This window comes from Hydra vulgaris, chromosome 09 (genome assembly GCF_038396675.1).
Source record: "Hydra vulgaris chromosome 09, alternate assembly HydraT2T_AEP".
Classification (NCBI taxonomy): domain Eukaryota; kingdom Metazoa; phylum Cnidaria; class Hydrozoa; order Anthoathecata; family Hydridae; genus Hydra; species Hydra vulgaris.
This window is the reverse complement of record NC_088928.1, coordinates 25,577,778-25,602,500: the sequence shown is the minus strand read 5'-3', so window position 1 is coordinate 25,602,500 and position 24,723 is coordinate 25,577,778. Positions and strand designations below refer to the sequence as shown.

The window sequence follows — 24,723 nt, the reverse complement described above, 5'->3', positions numbered from 1 at the left end:
GAGTTTTTACTCTCATTAACATTTTTTAAGCTATCATTGATTAATACGTTGTTCATATTATTTATTCAGTCTATCACTTTCACAATTAATTGTTTTATATTAAATTTTATATAAAATTGTTTTATATTAAATTGTTTTATATTAAATTGTTTTATATTACATTTTAAAGCAGAACAGCTTTGACGATTGTTAAATTTGTAACTTACTGTTGACAATTTCAAATTATTTTGTGTACAATTTTTTTGTTATTTTTAGTTGAATCTACACAGCCTATCACTGGTAAGTTTGTATCAGTTTGTATATGTTAATGATTTTAGAATATAGAATATTTCAAATGTCAGTAAATGTGAAGAGTATTTTGCATACTTATTTACTATTCTTGTTTTAGTTTGTTTAAACTGTTGACTTTGTTAATAGTTATTTGATTTTAAATTAGTTTACCTTATGTTTACAGTTCCTAAAAATTATATTTGCATTATTGATGTTGAAATAATAGTTTATTTTTTTACATTATTTATAATGTTATTAATTTCTAATAAATTATTATATATTATTTCTTTGTTTAGTGTAATGTGGTGAGATTTGTAAAGTTATTTCTCCCTTTTCAAATAAACACAATTAAAAATTTTTTTTTTAATTTTCATTGACATTTTTTTCAAGTTTGAATAAGAAGGGGGGGGGGGGTCATTGGGCGTGGCACACGCCCCTCCTCTAGTAAAATAATTTCGAATACTTTTTTCTCTTTTTCAATAAACTCAATTTAAAACCTTTTTTCGAATATCTTACAAATTTTTTTTTTAAGTTGGATAAGACTGGGAGGGGAGGGGGGGGTTCGTTGGGCGCGGCCGTTGGGCGTGGCACATGTCCCACCTCTAATGTCAATTTATACACCACTTATATATGATGTAAAATAAGAAAATGTAATTTAAACTTTTTAACACAAAATATAATCAATGTTTTTTAGGTTAAAATATTTATCAAAATGTAACATTTCACTACGAGGGTGTTTAAACGTAACAAAGACATCCACCCTTTAATCTAAAATAGACCACTAATATTTGGGAATGGAATAGAAGCAAATCAGATTAACTTTTTATGTATAAAGATAACATATTTTATCAGAAAAACACTCTTTCGTGTGAAAAACTTGTATTTTTTTAAAGTTATGATGGTTTTCCGGTACCCCCTCTGGCCCTCTAAACACCCCTTTTATCTATAGAGTTATGTGAACTTATAGCCTACTCTTACATCTATCTTTTGATACCAAGGTATAGGCATTTGGATAAGATTTGACAAAGTTATAACAATTTTAGTGGAAAAAAAAAATTTTTTGGAACCAGTTTCTTCAATAAATCCATATATCGAAAATTTGCTACTAAAAACGTCATAACTTTTTTTTAAATTGTTCGTTTTTAATAATTTTTTCATCTTTAAAATACTGTACTGAAGGGCTTTCTAATGATATATAACATTCTAGGATATGCTCAATCTAAAAAAATCAGTCCACGTATATATATATATATTATATATATATATATATATATATATATATATATATATATATATATATATATATATATATATATATATATATATATATATATATATATATATATATATATATATATATATTATAACATTTTACTTTAAAAGTAATAAAAAACTTACGAGACATATAATTTGTATTTTATTTTTTTACCCAGAAAATCTTTGTATTTAATGAAGAACAAACTGCTATTTTTTCCACATTTGTTAAAGTTTTTTATTAACTCAAAAGCCAGTCTTCGAAAAATTGTTAAACTAACCTATAGCCAGAATTATTAAGTGCAATAAACTTAGACTGCAAAAATTTGGCACAGGCTTTCAAATTTTTTCTTAAGAACACATGCCTTGGGGGAAATACATGTGTTAAAAGTTGACGAAGAGTGAATGTAGCCATTTTGATAACTTATAAAATCCATCGCAAGGTAAAACTGTATGTTATTGAACAACGGAATTTTCATTTACTTCACAAAATTTAGTCGGTTTTTAAATAAAACTCACATTAGTAAAAATGATTTTAAAGCATAAGGTCACAGAGGTCGCCTGAATATTTTTGCATGGCAGTAAAGTCAATTCGCAGTAGCTTTATTTTATTCAAAAAAAAACGAGGCGACCTCTGTGACCACATGCTCAAATCAATCAATGATTAAGAAATCAAAAAATCAGCAAAAAAATGCTATGTAAAAACCTTTTTTTTCTTTTCTATTTTTACATTCAATTAAATATATGATTATTTTAATTTCGCATAAAAATGATATAAAAATTTAACACTTATCATATACCTTGAAAGGATTTTAACAAAAATGCGAGTTATTTAAAACCTTGAAAAAACCCTTAAAATATCAAAAGTTTAAAAAAACAAAGGCTGATTTTTTGTTTACAAAAAATTAAAAACTGAATGCAAAAAAAAAACTTAGAAAGTTTAAATATGAAAAATCACTAAAAAATATGTACAAAATATTTATTTCTGCTAAGCGACGCATAGTGCGGCGCTGCTCTTCGTATCCCAGAAGCATTGATTTATTTACTGTATTTACACCATTTTAAATAGCAACCAGACAATCTCTAATGGACTTATTATAAAAGGACAAAAATAGACTTCGACAAAGCACTAATTGCAACAATTTTAATTACAACTATCAAAAATGAATTGTCTATAAAAAATGTTTGTCTTTCTAGACAATCATTTTAAAAACGGACACTAAATGAACAATCTCGATTTTCAATGAGGTATGGAAGATCTATTTAATATATAATTTGGACTTATAACGAGTAATTAAATTTTCACTGCAGCATCGTTTCAAAAACTGAAAACGAGCACAAAATTAAAAATACAATTTTTCTAACAGAAGTTCATTTTTTAATTTTTTGTCCAGCGTGTGCTGTTGATTAAAAAGTTAATGTCTATTTAAAAACCTCAAAATGGACTATTTTGTGCTCAATTGAAGTTCATTAATTACTCAGTTCAGTTGTTTTTCAATTCTCAGTGAATGTGCGTGAAAATTTATTTTTAAAATGCCCTCTCCAGTTTGGGATTACTTCAAAAAAGTTGAAGGTAAGTTTATCATTTAAAAAATTTTCCTTAGTCACTAAAATCTTTATCACCTTCAATAAAATTATTTTAAAAATATGTGATCAAGGAGTTGTCCTTTATAAAATGTGGATTAGTAAGTAGAAGATTCCAATAGGTGTTAAAATTTATTTAGGTTTGTGAATAAAACAATAGTGAAAAAGAAAAATGTTTTTTACTTTCATTTTATTGATGAATATGTACGCAAGTTTTAAACAATAATTAATCATGGGCAATGATCGTCATTTGGAGTTTTGATGTCATTTCAATATTTTTTTAATATTATAAATTTACTACATAACGATCTTCAAATAATACGGTAATAAAAGATTTCTGGTTTTATGAAATCAAGTAAATTTAGACAAAATCATAGACACCAAATAGACAAAAAATTATGCTTTGTAGACTTATGAAGTGAAAATTATTTTTTAACTGAGCAATCTTAGGACACCATCAAAAATTTGATAGACACAACAAGGACAAAAAATTAAACATTTGTTGTGTCCATTACAACATACAGAATTGTCTATGTCTGTGTTGTAAGTCTATCCATAGACTAGTCTGGTTACTAATTTTAAAGCAATTTAAGGTACATACAGAATGTCATTAATCTGCGAAATGGTTTTTATATATAATATAAAAAAACACTCGGTTTTGCGTTTTCGTTTCAAAATAAAAACTAACTCGCAAACTCAAATGCATTTGACGCAATTTATTGTTTTTACTTATGTAAACAATTTACGCAAATAACTGCGTTATTTAATACCCAACTACTCGCATAAACGCGTTTACAGATGTAACTCAAACGCAACTTAAAGAATTTAGTTTCGAAAAATCAAAATTATTTATCGCTTTATAAAATAACTTAAACTATTATTAAGTAGTTATTTTTACTTCTTTTAATGCTAAGATAATAAAATACATTTTAAAATATATATAAATAAAAATTTTTTTCTTTTCTTTGACGTATAATAAAATTTACAAAAAGAAAGATCGTACACAGATATACATCGTACACAGATATATGTACGATATATTCTAAAACTAATAACGCTAGCTTTAATCCTGACAAGAAAAACCAGACTTATACTTTTGATTCCTTAATTTTTTGTTTTAAACATATAATATATATATATATATATATATATATATATATATATATATATATATATATATATATAATATATATATAATATATATATATAATATATATATATATATATATATATCAAACTCATAACTAGTTTTAATAAAAAAGTAACTTTTTAAAGGATCTAGTTTGTAAGCTACTTAGCAGGGGCGTAGCTACCGGGGAGCAGTAGGAGCAAATGCTTTAAGCGCACAAATTATTAGAGCGCAACTTTTTTTTTTTTTTTGTACTTTTTCCTTGATTACCTTGGAAAAATCTGCAAGAATCTTGTTATTTCACAAGCAAACGCTTTAAGAAAGTCTGCTAGCAACCATAAATCAATTATGTAATGACTTAAATTGCATAAGTACAATGCGTGAAAACCAATGGTGATAGAATCCTCTAAGTAGGACAACATAGTAAAGACTGTCTAAAACTTTGATAGCTATACCATATTCAGGGTGTCTGCCAGATAAATTTTGAACAAATCAGAGAGAAACCAGCGGGAAATGGCTCATTGCCAAACTTGCGCAGCTTAAGTAAGTTGTATATCTAAATAAGTAGTATAAACTTTTATTCAGCAGATAGTTTTATAAACTTCTCTTGATACTTTTAATGTTGGTTGTATTATTGTTTATATTTTTACAATTGAAGAGCATTTTTCTAAACGAATCTAATTCTATTTTTTGTGAAATTAAGTTTGGGTAACTTTAAGTTAAGTTAGCGAAGTTAAACTATCGGCAGACACCCTGTTGAGGTATGCAAGAAACGATTAATGCAATTAATTCTTGGGAGTTGAAACAGTTGTTAAAAATCAATCGAATCAACTCTTAAGAAAGTAATTTATTAAACTGCAGCTTTTAAAAGCTTTCAAATCATTTTAAAACTTCCTATTTCAAATCCCAAATCCACTATTTTAATTTACCGTTAGAAAAATCATACAATAAACACTGTAACACTATATACACCATTTTCGGTTTTATATTCGTTTTCACTCCAGCTTCTCTATTACACTTTTTTAAATAAATGCGAGTCCAATTTTTGATTACTATGTTCCAGTAGGTATCGTAATTGAAATGACGTTTTTTTAAACGTTTAAAAGAGATTAAGAAACGTCTTTGTTTTATCTTATTTTATATTTAAAACAGAAAAAAAGTCTCTTCTTAAGACAAATTAGCAAACACTCAAAGCAATTCAAACAGCAACTGAAGTTCTTCCACAAATCTGTTGGATTGATTTAGAAAGAGACTCTGCTGATAAAAGAAAATTTAAAACTCTAACTGCTAAACAAAAACGTAAAATAATGAAACTTGGTCCTTATCAAACAAAGGGGCTTTTCCTTAAAGATTCAGACAACATCAATAAAAACAAGGGTTTCAAAAAGAAGTAATACTGTAAATTTAATAGATGTATAAATATAAGAAAAGAATGGTTTTGTTATTTAACAAAAAAACTGTTACTGTCAACTGTTTGCTTTTTGATATATCCAACTGTGATTTAGGATTCGTTAAGATTATTACTTTGAAATTTTCATGAAAAAATCAAACTCAACTATATACAAAAATTAATATACAAAAAGATTATATACAAGTATCAACTTAATAAATATCAACTTAATACATACACACTATACATACACCTATCAATAAGTGTATATAGATTCAGCTAAGTGAACCTATATAAACTTATTAATAAGTATATTTATAGTTGTTAATAACTAAATTCCTGAAGCTTCTGCCATCCCTTCTGCCACCAGGAGGTTTGTATTTAAAATGAGGCAGGTCTTTACCTCCATTCTGGGCCCATATGCGGAAGGCCGTTTTTGATTTAGGCCCAGGGTGGCTTTGGCGCCAAACCAAGAAATCACTCCTAGACAAGTCTATATTTAAAACAAAAAAATTAAATGAGTGTTTAAAAAAGTAAAATGAAAAACAAAAACTAAAACACAGTAAAAAACTTACCAAGGAGGTCTTGGAATTCACTCTGGGTTCCAGATGGCAGTGATGACGTAGATGAAGCTGTTAAATTTAACTTTAAAAACTTTTGATATGAAATAAGTTTAATAAAAGTTATAAAAAATACTGTTCATTTAGTAAAAAAACCATTTGAAAAAACAAATTTACACTACCATTAAGATATATCTACCAAGGTCCTCTCTTTTGCATCTCTTACCTCCTTTAGTGTCTCTGTAATAGAAAGTGAGAAATACCTTTTATATTGCTGCTTTAAGACAACTTGCACTGCATCAAGACAAGCAGAAGTAATTTTTTAAAGCTGGTTATCAATGAAGCTTATACGAGTGTTAGTGGTTAGCAATGGAGCATATATTGATTTTAGAATGTTAGGGGCAAAAGTATTACCAAAAAAATCTGTTCTTCAGCAAAACTGAACAGCTGGATTAGACTTACAATTTGTAATTATTAGCATAACTTTTTCACTAACTGACTACCAGAAACATGATCAAAAGGTGCATCCTCAGCTAAAACATAAAACTTTTTTAGGCTCAGTAGAGAGTTTTCCAAACAATGCAAATACGCACATCTCTTTTATGGCAGTTTTATTACAAAATGCTTCTTTTAGAATTGCTTGCAAACTTTTACATTTTACTGTTCCAACAGTGAGGAAATGTTTAAACTCAATGTAATGCTTTATAAAAATGAAACAAATATGAAAAAGAATTTGAAGCCGATTTCCACGATATCTAGGAGTATTACTTTGTAGTTGAACGTTTTCATCTAAAAAAATTTACAAATCCTTTTGATTCACCTTTGACATCTTTTGTTCATGGCTAAAATAATTTTAACTGCAATACAATCATTTCCAAATAGTTAACAACTCTCACACTCAAGAGACTGTAATGCAGAGCAACATGAAACTGCAATTGTGTCAAGAGGGGGCAAATGGCAGTTCAGCTCATTCAAACTCTTGCCTTATAACCCCTAGTGACAAAAATTTGGCACAAAATAAACACAGACAGTAATAGTACAACTAAAAGTTTAATGATCAAAAAATATTGTACAGAATATTAAACAATATATTAGTTTTTTATTTTCGGGACTGCAATAATGATTTTTCGCCATTACGACGTACGGCATCAACTTTTTTGTATACATGTTCACACATGCCTTGTACAAGATTTTTATCAGTTTTTTTTAAACAAGAATGGATTTTTTTTGCAGCTGGTCTTCACTTTCAGCTTCCCAATTGTTTTCATACACGTAGCCTTTAAGGATTGACCAGAAATCTTCGATTGGTCGTAATTCTGGGACACATGATGGATTATAAAATTTTGTTACATAACGAATCTTTTTCTCATCGAGCTAATTGGTCACACTTCTAGCATAATGTAAAGAGGCCAAGTCAGGCCAGAATACATAATTACCATCACTGTGATGTTTGTTGATAAAAGGAATCAATCGTTTGATGATGCAATCATTTTTGTACACTGTTTGGTTAATTGCCAGTCTCGCAGGAACAATAAATGGTTTCGAGATTCCACGAGGGGATATGGTAATCAACACAAGAATTTTTCTTTCAAATTTGTTTTTGCGCTTATATTTTACATTTTTTGGTGAATTTTTTGCGTCATCTGAGTAAAATCCAACATTCGAATTTTTATTTGTATGTTTAAATGTAAAATAAGAATCATCGTCAATGACAAAGTCGCGGTTTCTGAATTTGCGACAAATTCTTCCACACTTCAGTTGCAACTGCTTTAACTGTTTCTCAGTGCGATCAGGGATTTATTTTTTCTTAAAATAACAAATGTTTGTTTTGTTTTTTATTGTTTTTACAATGTAGAAATGATCACACTTGAATTTATTCGCAATTTTTCTTGTTGAAGTTCCAGACCGGTTGTTTAAAAGACTTTTCAGGCGATTGATGTTCCTAGCAGTCATAATTTTTGGTTTTCTGCCTGATCCAGGCTTACGAGACTTTGGCTCATTGTTCTTCCACTTTGCCATATAACGTTTAATGGTTCTTTCGGGGTGATTAGAGGCAACAAAATACTCTACGGTGCTCTTCGTTTTAGCGTTAGGATGCAAATTACAATAGTTGTACACTTGTTCAATTAATGTAGTCGACTTCATTTTTGGATAACTTTTTTATTAATTAATCTAAGTAAACAAAACTTTCAGTAAAAGATAAGTAACACTTAATAAACAAAATAACTAAAAAATTAAGACTGGATAACTAAAAATTCAATAAGTTTTAGCTTATCAAAGATTGTGCCAAATTTTTGTCACCAGTGGTTAGTAAGATGGTTGACTGCAACTCTGTCTGACATTGTGTTAGATATATTTTCAATAATCGAGTTACAACATTAATCAAAGCTATTTTAGTAAAAAATCTGAATAAACAAATGCCATATAATCAATTGAAGTGCATATATGACTCTCATAATTAACCGATCTAGAGCAAACACAAGACATTTATCTTTAGATGTTAAGTTAATGCTATTAATGAGGACACTTTCTTGTGTTGTAGCATCAAACCCAAGAGTAGGATTATTATTATGCATAGCCCGCTCTGCTGCTTGCAAATCTGAAATATTGCCAAGTACACGAGCGTTTAGCTCAACAGTACATCGATGAGGAATATTGGTAAAAATGACACCCATATAATTCCCTATTTTGCTTATAAAATATGGAATGTTACCTGTTGGTATATTACACAAAAACATATTATAAATTATTAATATAATTTGTAATGAATATGTTTTTTCATCTCCTAGCATAATTACATTTCTTTCCTCCTTAATCTAGAGCAAATCACTCTCCAAATTAGCCGTTACTCTGTTACTAGTCAAAACAGCAGCATTATGCTTAGTTTTGAGTTGCCTTAAATTACACTTTTCATTTAATTTCAAAGCTTTTTTTTAGGCTTTAAAGTGATGAATCTGCTCACTGTAATTTTGTGTGTGTGTGTGTTTTTTCAGATCTCATATTTCTGCCCTTAAAACTCTAAATATTTTTTCTTTTTGTTTAACATTTTGTCTTGGAACAAGTAACCGATTTGGCATGTTATTTAATTCAGCTTTTAATAATGCTATCTTGTTCCGACATTCTTCGTAAGAGTCAGCAAACTGAGAAGACAAGTAAGATAACTTTCCTTTTAGTTTTTGTTTATTAGGGCCTATTTTTTCTCTAATTATATATTTAGTTACGTTTCATTCGCTGTAACCTTCAGATGTTGATGTTCAACTAGTTAAAGAAGATAGAACATTCATATTAGTATATGAAACATCCGAAAAGTCTGATAATAATACAATATTAGGCAAACTTGATATAAGGATTAAAAAAGGTTTATTGCAAAATTCAAAAAAACGCATACTGACCTCAGCCCTGTTAAAATTTCTAGACCAATGCAACGATTTATTTTTGAGAATCCTAACCTGATATTTACATGTTTCTATCTTAAAATGTTTAGTGACTTGTTGAGATGTTTTGAGAAACGAATCACTATTTTTCGTAAATAATAATAAAAAAAAATTTTATAAATAAAAAATAGAATATTTAAATAATGGTAAATATAATGACATTGCAATTGGTAATTACATTACAACTATTTAGTACAATTAAATAATCTATATCCAACATCATTATTGTTGTTACTCGCACATTCGACACCCCTCCTCACTGCGAGTGTATTGCATTATTGAAGCCTAAAAAGTTATCTAATTGGAGTATAATGTTAAGGTGTCTGAGTATGCTTTTTTTAGCAGGTAGTAATTTAGCAGGTAGTAAGAAAAAAGGTTATAAAGGGTGAGAGAATATATTAGAAAAATGAACCAGCATTCCTTTGATATATACTTAATGTCCAAACAACAATAAACTTTTACCTAATTAGAGTAGAGTTTTAAAGTGTCTGAGTATGCTTTTTTTTCAATGAAATTTGGCAGGTAGTAAGAAAAAAGGTTATTAAGGACGAGGGAATATATTAAACATATAAACCAGCATTCTTTTGCAATTAAATTTAGCAGGTAGTAAGAAAAAAGGTTATTAAGGGTGAGAGAATATATTAGAAAAATGAACCAGCATTCCTTTGATATATACTTGATGTCCAAACAACAACAAACTTTTACCTAAAACAGTAACAAACTTTTACCTAATTGGAGTAGAGTTTTAAAGTGTCTGAGTATGCTTTTTTTTCAATGAATGTTGGCAGGTAGTAAGAAAAAAGGTTCTTAAAGGTGAGAGAATATATTAGAAAAATGAACCACCATTCTTTCAACATATACTTGATGTCCAAAAAAAAACAAAAAGCAAACAAATTTTTAACAACAATCAAATTCATAATAAACAAAATTTTACATAAAAAAATCCATGCAAAATTAAAGTTCCATAATTCTAGTATTCAAGAGCAAAACAAGTTCTTACCATGCAACTTTTCAACAAACTTGAAAAAGCCTATCTCAGAATTTGGCCGAAAAAACGGTTCCGTAAAACACGGGTTTACGCGTACCTAATAATACTTTGAAAACTGGACCCAGAGGCTCTATTCCCAATAACACTGTGGTCCTCGGAGTACTATAGTGTTATTGGGAATAAAGTTTTGAAAGTAATACCGTAAAGTAATAATTTTTAATCTGAAGTACCACTGGAACACCAGATTAAAAAATGAAAAGCTTCTGTATATATCCTGTTTTTGTTCCTTAATGTAGTTCGTTAGTCCCTCAAGTTTTAAGGACCTTATTATATCTCAAATTAAAAGTTTTAGAGCTTAAAAAAAATTTTTGAAAACCCATCTTCCCCTATTTTTTTCTTTTTTTTAAAGAAAGTTGGGAATTCTTTGACTTTCAAACCTGCATCTCTTTGTGGTACACAGCAGTGTCCCATGCATGTATGCTTGGTTTTTGACAACATTTGAACAGTTAATTGTTTGCAGATAATATACTCAAGAACTATATTCAAATAACTATTTTATTATCCTAATAATGTCTATTTGCACAAATTCTAATTTTATTTCTATGAAGCAAGATAAACATAATTCGTGGTACTTACATATTTTTTTGCCATTCTCTATAATAATGTAAAATATATTGACACAATATATATGTAGACTCGCCGCAGTGCAATATCGATTTTAAAATTTTTTTTTAGTTTCCAGGCTTCAAATAAATTCCCATATAAATCCTACAAGAAACCCACGTGAGATTTCCCATGTTAGTAAATACCATATGGTTCCCACAAGTAACCCATGTGAGATTACCCACATGGGTTTAAAGTGACAAATTTCCATATGGATACCACATGGGAAATACCGTCCCACGTAAATCCCATCAATCCTACACGGAACCCACGTGGAACCCATGTGGGACGCGCGTTTTTTTTTTACTGGGTATGTCTAATAAGCTGCCATCATCTCTGTAATGGTTGCTAAATTTGCTTCTTTGTGAGATCCTACAGTCCAGAGGTATAAAAATAATTCACAATAATGTCCTGAGGACATGCACTGGACGCCTCAAGGACGTCAAGACGTCCGTAAGACATCCAACGGATGTCCCTCGGACAACGCATGCCCACTGGGTAGTTCCTTTTTTTCTATCTGAATATACTAACCATTTGTATTAGTTCAGATAAGAATCATTAAGAAATCGCTTTTCTCGATTATTTTTCTTAATGTGAACAGAATGCCGTAATTTGTGACTTACCCAGCAAGCACACAACGTTGAAACAACGTTAAAATAACGTTGATCAACGTCGATCAACGTTATTTCAACGTTGTTTCAACGTTGTGTGCTTGCTGGGTAATGACTTGGAACTTATTATATTTAAGCCCAGAGTCCTGGAGTCTTGGAGTTCTTGCCGCCATTATGCGGCATTATAATTTTTGCCGCCATTCTTTTTACCTAAAAGTCTTAATTTTTCTCCTGTTTGTAATCCATAAATTTTTTTATATTTTAAGAGCTCGTGAAAATCAAAAACTATCTAGAATTATTTTTTTTGTGACTTTCAAATCCGGAGTCCTTTTTGGGACTTCGCATCCCTGATGTTTATATATATATATATATATATATATATATATATATATATATATATATATATATATATATATATATATATATATATATATATATATATATATATATATACATCATGGTGGTCACAAAATTTTAAAAGTAAAATTCCAGGACATTTTCGGACTTTTTGTTGCATTTTCCAGGACATTTTATATCCTATTAAATGAATATTATCAATTATCTCTTCATTATTTTTTTTTCATATTGATTAAATTATATTAGAATTATGTTAATATTAGAGTTAGAAATTATTTGGCTATATATATATATGTATATATATATATATATATATATATATATATATATATATATATATATATATATATATATATATATATATATATATATATATATATATATATATTGTCTCAAAAGTTTATCCGACCAAACATTTTTTTTAAATATGTTTCCTAAAAAAAAGTGCTTTATGTTCGTAAATTTAGACTTTTTTGGTAAACTCGAGATTAACAAAAATAAAAGAACATGTTTTTAAATAGATTTTATTTATTTTAATGTAAAATATGAATCACAAAGTTTTCAGTTTTAAAATAAAGAAACTTAGGTCGTTTTTTTATTGTCAAAAAAATATTCGACCAAACACATTATTTGTTATGTAAAAATTGTTTTGTAACAAAATAATTATTTTAATAATTTGTTGAGCCTCCCTTTGCTTGGATTACATCTTCTAGACGTTTAGGCATTGATTCAATTAAAGATTTTGTTTCTTTTGGTTGAATCTTTTCCCAGGCTTCTTCAATTGCCACTTTGAGGTTATATTTTTTGGAAAATGACCGATCTCCAATTTTTTGGTCTAAAATTTCCCACAAATGTTAAATGGGATTAAGGTCCAGTGATTCTGCGGGCTATTCCAAGACCTCAACATTAGTTTCAGCAAACCACTCCTAGGTGTTAGCGGCACTCTTTTGGGATCGTTATCTTGCTGAAATGTAAAATCAGACCTAAGCTGAAGTTTTCAAGAAGATGACTTCAAATTTTGCTTTAATATGTTTCTGTATTGCTCCTGATCCATTATGGTATCAATAAATTGGAGTTTTCCGACACCCTTCCAAGTCACTGAACCCTATATCATCACGTTACCGCCACCATACTTGACAGTTACTCTCACGCAGCCTAATTTGTAGGCTTCTCCGGTTTTTCTCCAAACTTTTTAGACTCCATCAGATGACTTTAAATTAAATTTTAATTCGTCGCTGCACTGGATCTTTTTCCAGAAACTTAATGGCATGTTTTTAACATGCCATTAAGTTTCTGGAAATTTCATATATATATATATATTAAATATATATATATATATATATATATATATATATATATATATATATAATATATATATATATATATATATATATATATATATATATATATATATATATATATATGTATATATATGTATATATATATATATATATATTTATATATATATATATATATATATATATATATATATATATATATATATATATATATATATATATATATATATATATATATATATATATATATATATATATATATATATATATATATATATACAGTGCTGGCAAAAATTCTTGCAACAAGGCATAATTTTAGTCTTGATGTAATTTCTGTACACCATACATGACGAATAGCATTTTTTTTAACCATCTAATGAACTGCAGTTCTTAGCAGATACACGCTTCTTGATTAACATCCAAAGATTTTCGATTGGGTTGAGATCTGGAGAATTTCCAGGCCAATCAAGCAACTGTATATTTTTTTATCCAAGCCACTGCTTCACAGACTTCGCAGCGTGGCATGGTGCTGAATCATGTTGAAAAATTGTGCACTGATGAATAATCATGAAATTGATTAGAGATTCATCGAAAACGTTAAGTTACTTTTTTGCATTCATAGTTTCTCCTTTGGGCAAAAAGTATAAATCTCCGAGGCCATGAGCAGAAAAACAACCCCACACCATTACAGAAGGTAAATGCTTCACAGTTTTGCATGTGTATTTAGGATTGGTAGGATTAGAACTAGTAGGTCGACAAACAAAAAGCTTAACATTAGAGAACTGACGAAACACGGTCTCATCACTGAATATCACCTGTGTCCACTGCTCTTCTGTCCAATCTTGATGCTTCTTGCAGAACTCAATGCGCTTTTTTCTCATCTTTTCAGTTACTAATGGCTTCTTAAATGGCCTTTGTGCAGGTAAGTTTAATTTCGCAGAAAGTCTGTGACGGATTGCGCGCTTTGAGACATTAGAAAGTGTTGGTATGCTGTTCTGTAGGTCACCAGAGGTTATTGAAGGATTCATCTTGACCATTGTTACCATCCTGAGGTCAGTACGCTGTGAAGTGACTCTAGGACGTCCAGATCTCTTTTTAGGAGACAGGGGGATAACCTGCTTTACAACACGCCAAATTGTAGAGCGTTCAACCATGTAAATTGTTGCAATGTCTGCATGAGACATACCACTTTTAGCAAGACGTTGAATGCAGGCTTTTTCTTCTTTACTAAGCTGCCGAATCTTAGCCATGATTTTCACTGAATTAACTGTTTAAGCTACAAAATTGTCTTTATAAATATATTTATACCTAAAGATAAAAATATAAGATAATAACACTGAGCCTACTGGCGTGGAAACATTGATTTGTGTAAAATTGCATATGTATTTATTAGGTATTGTGTATGTATATATATATATATATATATATATATATATATATATATATATATATATATATATATATATATATATATATATATATATATATATATATATATATATATATATATACAGGACCTAATTGAGATTAGGGAAGCAGAAGGAGCAATTTGCCTAGAGCCTTTTAGACACAACTTAGAAGCCTTTTTTTCTAAATTTAAGGACTTTTTTTTGTTAGCGATAACATTGATAAATAATATTTAGAATTTTATTCTTTATATTAACTGAGTTGGAATCTAATAACTCAAATATTTTTGATAGTACAGAAGGTTCAAAAGGCAACTCTATAAAAGCATTATCTTTTTTAAAGTAAATTTTAAATTGGATTTCGACATGTTTTGCAGAATAAACTTCTTGTGTGAAAGAATCATCAGAGGATCGTTTTTTATTTGTTTCAGTTTTAGGACTAACAAAGTGTAAAGGATATGTAGCATCGTTTTTTATAGCCAAGTTCTTATTACCAATACAATTCAAATAAGTATGGTGTAATGCCATATTTTGTAATATACCCACACTTTGTTCGACCTAGCTGAAACTTTTTTGCAAAATTACTATCAGAAAACATTGATATAAATAGTGAGTTTAGTCCTTCACATGATCTTCGAAAAGATTTTGATAGAGCCACGTGTGATAATCTAATTTCAGAAGTTATTACTTGTGCATCATACCATACTCAATGTTTTAGAAGAAGACGGCTTTTCAATAACCTGAATTGTTCTAGTTCTTAAGGGTGAGGAAATAATCGATTTTGAAAAATAATTGCATAATGAACTTGATACAGGAGGCAATAACTTATGACTTTTACTTTTAAGATGACTTTTCAGTGCATTTTCACCCATATTTATAACATTAATGCCTTTTTTACAACAAAAAAAAAACATGATGTAACTTATACTTTTTTTAAAAAACCCAGTTTTGATATGTGCTTTCAATCATGCATTAGAAAAATGAGAATCTCGAGGCATTCTACTATTTATACTTTTGCTACTTATACTTTTTCCAAATTAAATTTGCATATTTAGATAATAACCAAAAGTAATTGAAAACTTTAAAAAAATTAAATATTATAATTTGATTTGCAAGACTTAAAACTCCACAACTTTAGATATAACAACACAAAAATTAAAATTAATTTAAGCAGTATATTAAAAACAAAGAAAACCTTTTGATTAAATAATAAATTATAGATAATTCTCTCTTGTTATTTAAAATTAAATTAAAACTATTTATATAATTAATTGTTAACGTGACATATTGACTGGAGCAAGCAGAAGATGATGGTCTTATCATCTTGCCCCGTTAATTTCAATTATTTTTTACAATCAATGTCAATCAAATATAAGATAAACACAAATTATAAGATATTTAAATATATATAAATATAAGAACTCGTATAAGTTAAATAGCCAAGTAAGCGTATCTTTATAAATATAAATACAATTAAATGCATTTTTATAAATATAACCATAAATATTTCCAGCTATTGTGTAAATGAAAAAAAAATATTTTAAGATGTGTAAAAGTTTTTTTAAAAATAAAAGATTGTTACAGTAATATTGAGGTCAAGTAACTGTTGTTTTACAACGCATTTAAAATGTTGAAAAAAGTTTATCGTTTTAATCTCATTTGTGAGAAATGAGTTCCACAATTGTGGTCCTCTTCTAGATATGGAGAATTGGGATTGACTCGAAGACATTTTTGGAATATAGTAGTTCTGCTTAGAATGTTTTGTTTCGTATTTATGATCAATAAGTTGGAAGTAATTATGGAATATTTTTGGGACCAAATTATTTTTTACTTTGAACATTAACTGAAGGATGCTATAGATTTTTTGTTCATAAATATTAAGAACTTTCGTTCTTCCATTCCAGGACATTCCAGGACACTTGTAAAAATCCAGGACATTCCAGGACTGTGGCCACCATGTATATGTATACAAGAAATAATTTTCTATTAAATCTTTACTGAAGATCTTTATTAATTTAAAAAATATATTACAACTATATTTATGTAAATCTCTGCAATATATAGTATAAAATACCTAATAAATTTATATTGCATACAAAATTTATATTAAAAAGTAAAAAAATGTACTTCTATTATTAATATGAAGAAGTTCAAATGTATTAATTTCAATTTTAAGATAGATAAAGACTTTTTAGTATATCGTTGGGGCGCCTTTAGCATCAATTACTGCTTGTATCATTCTTGGCATACTTTAGATGTAATTCTTTACATTTGTTTTTAATTCCTGATCATTATGCTTGGAATTATTTTATGAATCTATGAGAATTTTTTTGTTGGTTTTAGTATCATGCCCAATTATCCGCTTTAAAAGTTCTTAGGCGTTCTCTATTAGGTTTAAATTGGGAGAATTGCCAGGTCATTGTAAAACAGTAATATTTTTTGACTTTAAATATCTTGTCACTAATTTATCTTTATGGCATTGTGCAGAATCATACATAAAGCTGCATTTGTATGCATCAGGAAACCAATCAAGTAACTGAAAATATAATTTGGTGGCTAGTACTTTTTTATATTTTATTTTTCACCCCTTCGACTATATAAGGAAGTCTGCTGCCCTTACCACTTACAGCTAATCACATCATCACCTTTAGAGGGTGGTTTACCGTATTCGTAACACAGTTTGGATTATATTTATCTTCTTTCCTTTGTGTAACAAAAGAAGAGTTAATCCATTAACATTTTAAATTGGGACTTATCTGTGAAACACACCTGAAAACAAATAAAAATAAAAATATAAAAACTCATATAAATGTTTTAATCTGTAATGCTGTTGTAATAAACAGTTAAATAAGTATTTACTTGCGTTTTCCCAATCTTTAGCAGAGATATGTTGGTGTTTTTTAGCTTAAGTGAAGCATTTTAATTTTATCGCTGACGTAATTTAGGTTTCCTCGCAGGTCTGCAGCATTTAAACCCCAGTTCTGCTATTCAACACCTTGTAATTTTTTAAGAAATCTTGATATTGGCTTCTAGTATGATTTTAATAAGTGCTTTTGTACTTTTTCTTTGGTTTTTAACACAAATGTAATGAATTGCCCGTTTCTCTGAGATCTCTCAGGGTGGTGATGCGTAGCCTCCCACATTTTTCAATTCTGGTACTTTGTACAGGTAATTTTTTTTTTTATCAAGTTTACCTTCAATTCTGCTTACTGTCATCACAGAAACTTTAAATAAATTTGCAATTTTATTTTGGGAGTGATTTGAATGTTTTAATGAAACAGATATTACTGAAATTCTTTTGTTTGATATATCTTTAGCTCTTTTTTGATATCTTTAGATCATTTTTAGGCACCAAAGTTCAAATATTTCTAGTTAAAATTACTAATTGATGTAATTTTCATAGAAATGAGTCAGAGTCACAAAAATATCATACAGTTGATGACAGTTTCCTTTATTACACATGCATTGTCGAGCAAATAATAACTTTACAAAGAATATGCAAAAAGACGTATTTCGCAGGTTTTTGCATATTCTAGCTTATCAATGCTAAAAATTGCCACAATTATTTACAAATGTTACAATTAAAATATTACATTAAAAAATGTGAAAAACTATTACTAGTATTAGAATCTTTAAGACTGTATAAGTAGAAGCAAATTTATTAATTTAAAATCTATATTTAATTGTAGTTTTTGTGAAAAAACAAACTGTAACTAATAGTTTGGCCGCTCACTGTACTTCCTACACTGGTTGCATTAGAAAATCTTTAAAGGCATGTGAGTTGCTTCCAGTGGTAATATTTGAGCCAGTTAACTGCATGTTGTCATCAGTTTGTATACCAAATTTAAGTAAGGGCAAGAGGTATTTAAGGGATATTGCTCTTGTTATTAGATCAGGCATATATCCTCCAGGTCTTGCAAAGCGAGATATATTTTTACCGCAGAATAATCAAATAACTTACGTACCATTGTAGAGTTCGTTCTCAGAGTGTATGCACCTTCCTGGTATTGCATCAAAATCCATCATTCAATTAAGAATGGAGCGCGGTATCTTTACAACTTAATTAAATCATTCAGATCCTCGTTTCATGTTAACAGCTACATCATTGACACAAAAAGTTCTCGGAATGCTTACTTTGCATTGTGTTTATAATACAAACTGATAAGTGAACCCAAATGAGAGCTCTCGGCGTTCGAAGAGTTATAAAAAAGAATCCATTGAGGTGGTTGGAAACGTTGAAACGAACGACTACATTTATCCAATTGACTGGTCTTCCAACAAAGTTTATCTACCATCAATACTAAATAATGTGACTACAGAAGATTTAAAAAAATTCTGAAAAAAACAATACCGACTTATAAAAAGTTCCCATGCCACTTACAAGCTGCGGAAAGAAAATAAAATCGATTACGTAGTCCTCAAAGAAAGTATGTGGACATAAAAAACGAGACAGATTTATTCGTTTCTCTCAAAAATCAAGAAAGTTCATGCCTGAATTTAGGTACAAGAGATATTACAAAATCTAAAGACATTTCAAAACGACTAATTTTGTACTTTTAATTTTATATACTTAATTTTTAATTCTAACAATGGTATCAAGTATATAACAGTTCAAGTTTATGTTTTATATATTTTAGCTAAATAATAAAAAACAGTGGATTTGCTGATTTTGGTGTAATTTCAGGCTCTTTGTCAGAACAGAAAAAATTGTTCTTGCGGTGTCAAATTTTTACCAATTATTATTCATGCAAAGCTTTTGCGCATAAAGCGCTGCGATACTTAAAAAATATTTATAAAACAATGAAAATAGGACAAATTTAAATTTTACGTCCTTGCCAAAACAGTAAACATTTTATAAGGGTGTTGAAATTTTGCACAGAAGTTACTTACGTATAGAGACAACTTTTCCACTCTACACCGATAGCAAAATAAATAAATAATTTCTTTCATGCCCCTATATCGATTATCTTAAAAATGTGCAAATTCACAATATATTGTGAATTATATACACATATATATACACATATGTGTATACACATACACAATATATACACATATATATATGTGTATATATACTGCCAATTCACTATATATGCCTGACAGTTTTAAAAAAACATTTTTAAAATTATCTGTCACATTTGTATAACTTATCTAAATAAAACATATATGGGTATGTGTAAATATACATATAGCTATAATATAACTATTATTAAGGTATATTATAACATTTCATTACAATAATAGTGCTAAAAATAAAGTTACAATAAAAAAAATATCAATCTGTTAAAAGCATCAAACTTACCTTTGTCTTACAAGTTTGTCCCTGAAAAGGATTCAATGACGGCTTCAATTTAAGATATTCAAAAATTTCAAGTTAGTATTACTACTAGGGTTTCCGAAAACCGCATTTATAAAAAACCGCGGTTTCGGTTTTAATTGACAAAAAACCAGCGCTTAACCGTGGTTTTCGGTTTTTCTCGTTAAATTATAAAACTTATGTAAGTTTCCTTGCATTATTTATTAAAAAGTTAATATAAACAAAGTGCACTGACATTTAGTTTATATTTCGAAATAAAACTTATAATGACTTATTTTTGTTGTAAAAAAATTTTAAGAAAGCTAAAGATTTTAACGATTCATCAGATAATCGTGATCTGATTTTTGTACAGAAACTAGTGCAGCACAAAAAAATGCGTTTGGCATCTGTTGATGTGGGCTATATAGAAAGAATCGCATTGTAAATTTTTTGAAGATTTTTTGTTCTTTTGCTCGTATTTCGGTACAACAAAAACTCTTGTTTAAGCAATTTGAATTGATCAGTAGATTTGAGCAAGTGTGTGATGCTATCTTTATTGAGAAATGCATTTAATTCTTCCTTAAAACAGCTGAATTTTCCTAAAAAATCTTTTAGTTGTTTCATTAAAAAAGTATTTTTTAATGAAACAACTAAAGGATTTTTTAGGCACCTTAACAAGTGCATAACATTTCCGTCATTTGTTTCATCTTTTTCAACTTTGAATCCAATAAAGATGCAATTTCTGTATTCATAAAAAATACTTTTGCAAGCATGAATTTAAGAACGGTATCTGCTGACAAGAACGTTTCATCTTCTCTGCTAAGGAATTCCACTACTAGTTTTGCTGTCTCTAATGAAAATGCGGCATGTAATGAAGCTAATAACTCAAAAGCTAGCTTGTTGATTACATCAAAAAATCATCTAATGCAGTAAATGTCTGGAATAAAATTTCTTTGTTTTTAACCATGCCGCAGTCATTGAAAAAGTGATTTCAAACAATAGTAAACAGTTCAATTTCTTTACCAAATTCATCAGTAACTTTCATCTGAAAAATTTGATTACGGATTTATGAATATCACTACTTTTCGTGCAAATTCTCAGGGTTATTAACATTAATCTCATTTGACTGATTCAAAACTAAAATTATCATCGTAAATTCCATGCTCATCCTCTTTTAAATCATTGTCCGTTTCCTTGGGAATTGGTACTTTTGTGTATTTTTTTTGTATGACGTTTCGTATACCTCAAGATGAATTGCATGATTAAAGCAAAACTGATCAACAATTTCCGTTAATTGCGGATTGCTGCACCATCTTGAGTATAACCTACTACATCTCTTTCCATACAGACACCAATGAATTCAAATGATCTTTAATATTTTGTATTAAATATTCAGCTGGACAGAAACCATAAATTCTAATGAGGCCAGTTTTATACGTTTTCTTACATTGTTTTCATGCTGGTTGGTATCAATGTACTTTCTGTTCCTCATAGATATTATTTATCTTGCGTTAAGCTGAATTTATGTGCTATTTAAATTTTTTCGATAATTTCTTGCTTCATCGCATCTTTTTCATCAGAAAAATCTTGATGGATTAAATTCGCCACAGTTGTTGGACTTTTAGGAAGATGATTTCCTCTTTTTTGATTTAATGAGCGAAAAAATTTGTTGTTAGTTATTGTATTTTTTTTTTTTTTTTACTAATAAGTAGCCTCCTCACTACAGATGAGGAGGCTACTTAATAGTGGTTATAACCCTCTCTTAACTCTCTTACTCCGAAACACGAACCTTGACAAACAAGGCCGCAGCGCGGAGAAACAAGTTGAGCGCGGTACTTCCAGGGATGTGGTGGGAATCTAACTCGGAACCTCTTGCTTATGAAGCGAGCGCTTTACCACCGACCCACTACCACGAAACTCCATCTTTGACTAGATCAGCTACAATTTCTTTAAGAATTTTTTTTTTGAAAATAACCGTCCCTGATTTTAAATTCTTTTTCCGATGGTGGATTTGAGCTGCTGCTTGATTCTCTAGTCAAAGGAATTTTGATAGTAATTTCATGACGCATAATATGAATCCGGAAAGTAGTTGTAGATCTACCAGAGCATGTTACAACAGAACCGATGCCTTCAACATCTTATGAATTTGGAACTTTACGCCGGGCAGCAAATTTCCAAACTGATGTCATGATTTATCTGGAAGGTAACTTTCAAAAGATTAAATAAGTGATAGAAATCGACAGTTTTCATTTGTATCGGTTTTGACAAAAAACCGCGGTTTTCGGTTACCACTTAAAACTGATTATAACCCGAATCACTGCAACACAAAATGCGATTTTGTTTCAACACAATTAGTCTGTTTGAATTCTATGAGAAGACAAAGATCAAACATTGAATTAAAAAATAAATTATTTAGATATCTTATCGTTTATGAACAGATTTTGTTATATATGGAGCTAAAATTTGACGAATTTTTGTGTGGTTTTCGTAGAGGTTATAGTACTCAAGATACACTTATTTTTTTACTTAATAAGTGGCATGAATGCATTAACAATAGAGGTATTGTTGGAATATTATTAATGGATCTATTTAAAGCGTATGATTTCATTCCGCATGACCTACTTATTGCTAAATTAGAGGCGTATGGTTTCTCTAAAGAAAGTCTTAAATTTCTTATATCGTATATTAGTGGTCGTATACAAAGGGTAAGGATAGGACCTTCTGTTTCTAATTGGGTCGATGTTTTGTCGGGAGTGCCTCAAGGTTCCATTCTTGGCCCCATCCTCTTTAATATCTTTATAAATGATATATTCTTCTTTATTAAAGATACTGAATTGTGCAACTTTGCAGATGATAATACGCTGTATGCATATTAAAAACTGGTATTCAAAAAATTGTTATTGTAAAATCTATCGTTTTTAATTACTATTTTTATTTATCCTGACATTATAATACAATATTTACTCATTTTTCTGTAATGAAATGGTTGTAATTTAAATTTGAATTTGAATATTTTTAATGTTATTTGTAACTTATATTATAATTTTGTAAATTGTAGTTTGTTTTTTGTTTTTAAATACTTTTTAATAGATTAATTGAAAATTGACTATATATATGTGGACATATATATAGTCAATTTATTTATTTGATTTTTTTGATTTTTTTTTTTTTTTTGATTTATTTATTATTTATTGTTTTTAACGATTTTCATGTGAGTGTGTATAATTGTTAAATGTGTTGATTTTAATTAGTTTATTCTTGTTAAAACTATTGTAACCATAAACAAAAAATAGAGTTTTTAAATTTAAATTTATAAATTCGATCACAATCACAAATCAATCACACAATTACAAAGACATCACAAACATTGCTGTTGTCTTTGATCTCACAGAATACTATTTACTTGCAGGCTCTGGTAAAAGTTAATAAATATGTAACAGCATGTAACAAATTATTATTATTACATTGTATCTTATAATCTCCAAGCAAATCACACAACTTCAATAACTTTATTAACTTTATCATGGTATGATTACTTTTTATTGTGACATATTGAGTATTTGACATATTTACTCCATTATAGTAGTTAACTGTTAATTTTGTGAAAACTTAGCTTGAAAATATTAATAAAACACATTTATCTTTTAAAACCCTTTTTTTTTTTAAATAGTGATAGGAAAAAATACTTATATAGCTGTATTATATTATAGAACCATAACTAATAGTTCTGTAACAAAACAGCTATAATAGTTTTAATACATTTTATTTAGGCCTTAACATGCAGGCCTTAAAATTTATTAAAAATAAATATAACTATGTATTTATCTGCGTACACACTATATACGTAGCTACGTATGCAAAATATACGCAGGTAAATACATAAATGGTTGCACATAATCATCTATATGTTGTATATAATCATCTGTTTATTTATCACATTAAATATTGGCATTCAATAGACGACATTTGATAATTTGATTTGGGGATTTAAATATTACCGATAGCGAAAGTATTTCATATAGCGTTTTAAGGAGTTTCTTAACGTTTTTGGGTATAGTTTGTTATTATTATATCTATTAGAGAAAAAAAAAAGACTAATTATAAATAATCTATAGTTAGTATAGTTAGTCTTTGCTAATTTACAGTTTTAGTTAATACAATTGGTAGAAACTGGTTGTATAAAATCGTTTAAATAAAATAGTTTAAAGTTTTACATGAAGTTTTCTTGACTAGTTGCATCATGTATGTTTTAAAATTATACGATTATTGAAGTTTTTCCTCCCAAATGTATTTGTAGACAATTTATTAATGTGTCAACAAACGGTAAAATTGTTTTCAAATGGCAAAAGTGACTTTATTGAACTAGCACTAAAGATTATTTAACTAAATATTCAAAACCAAAACCTTGACCTAAATTTTTTTTTTTTAACATTCATTTTCATTACTGGGTTTTAAAAATGAAATGCTATATAGTTTCAAAAAA

At 28.6% G+C, this 24,723-nt stretch overlaps 1 long non-coding RNA gene across 1 annotated transcript in view; it reads left to right on the top strand.

Moving 5' to 3' along the window:
• LOC136085060 (uncharacterized) overlaps window positions 1-1,146 on the top strand; it is a 2,107-nt gene extending 961 nt beyond the window's left edge. Inside the window, exons 1-2 of the long non-coding RNA XR_010641041.1 lie at window positions 1-279; window positions 965-1,146. The exon at window positions 1-279 is cut by the window's left edge and continues 961 nt beyond it. This is a non-coding gene — a long non-coding RNA (uncharacterized LOC136085060). The remainder of the gene's footprint in view (window positions 280-964) is intronic.
• The last annotated feature ends 23,577 nt before the right edge of the window (window positions 1,147-24,723 follow it).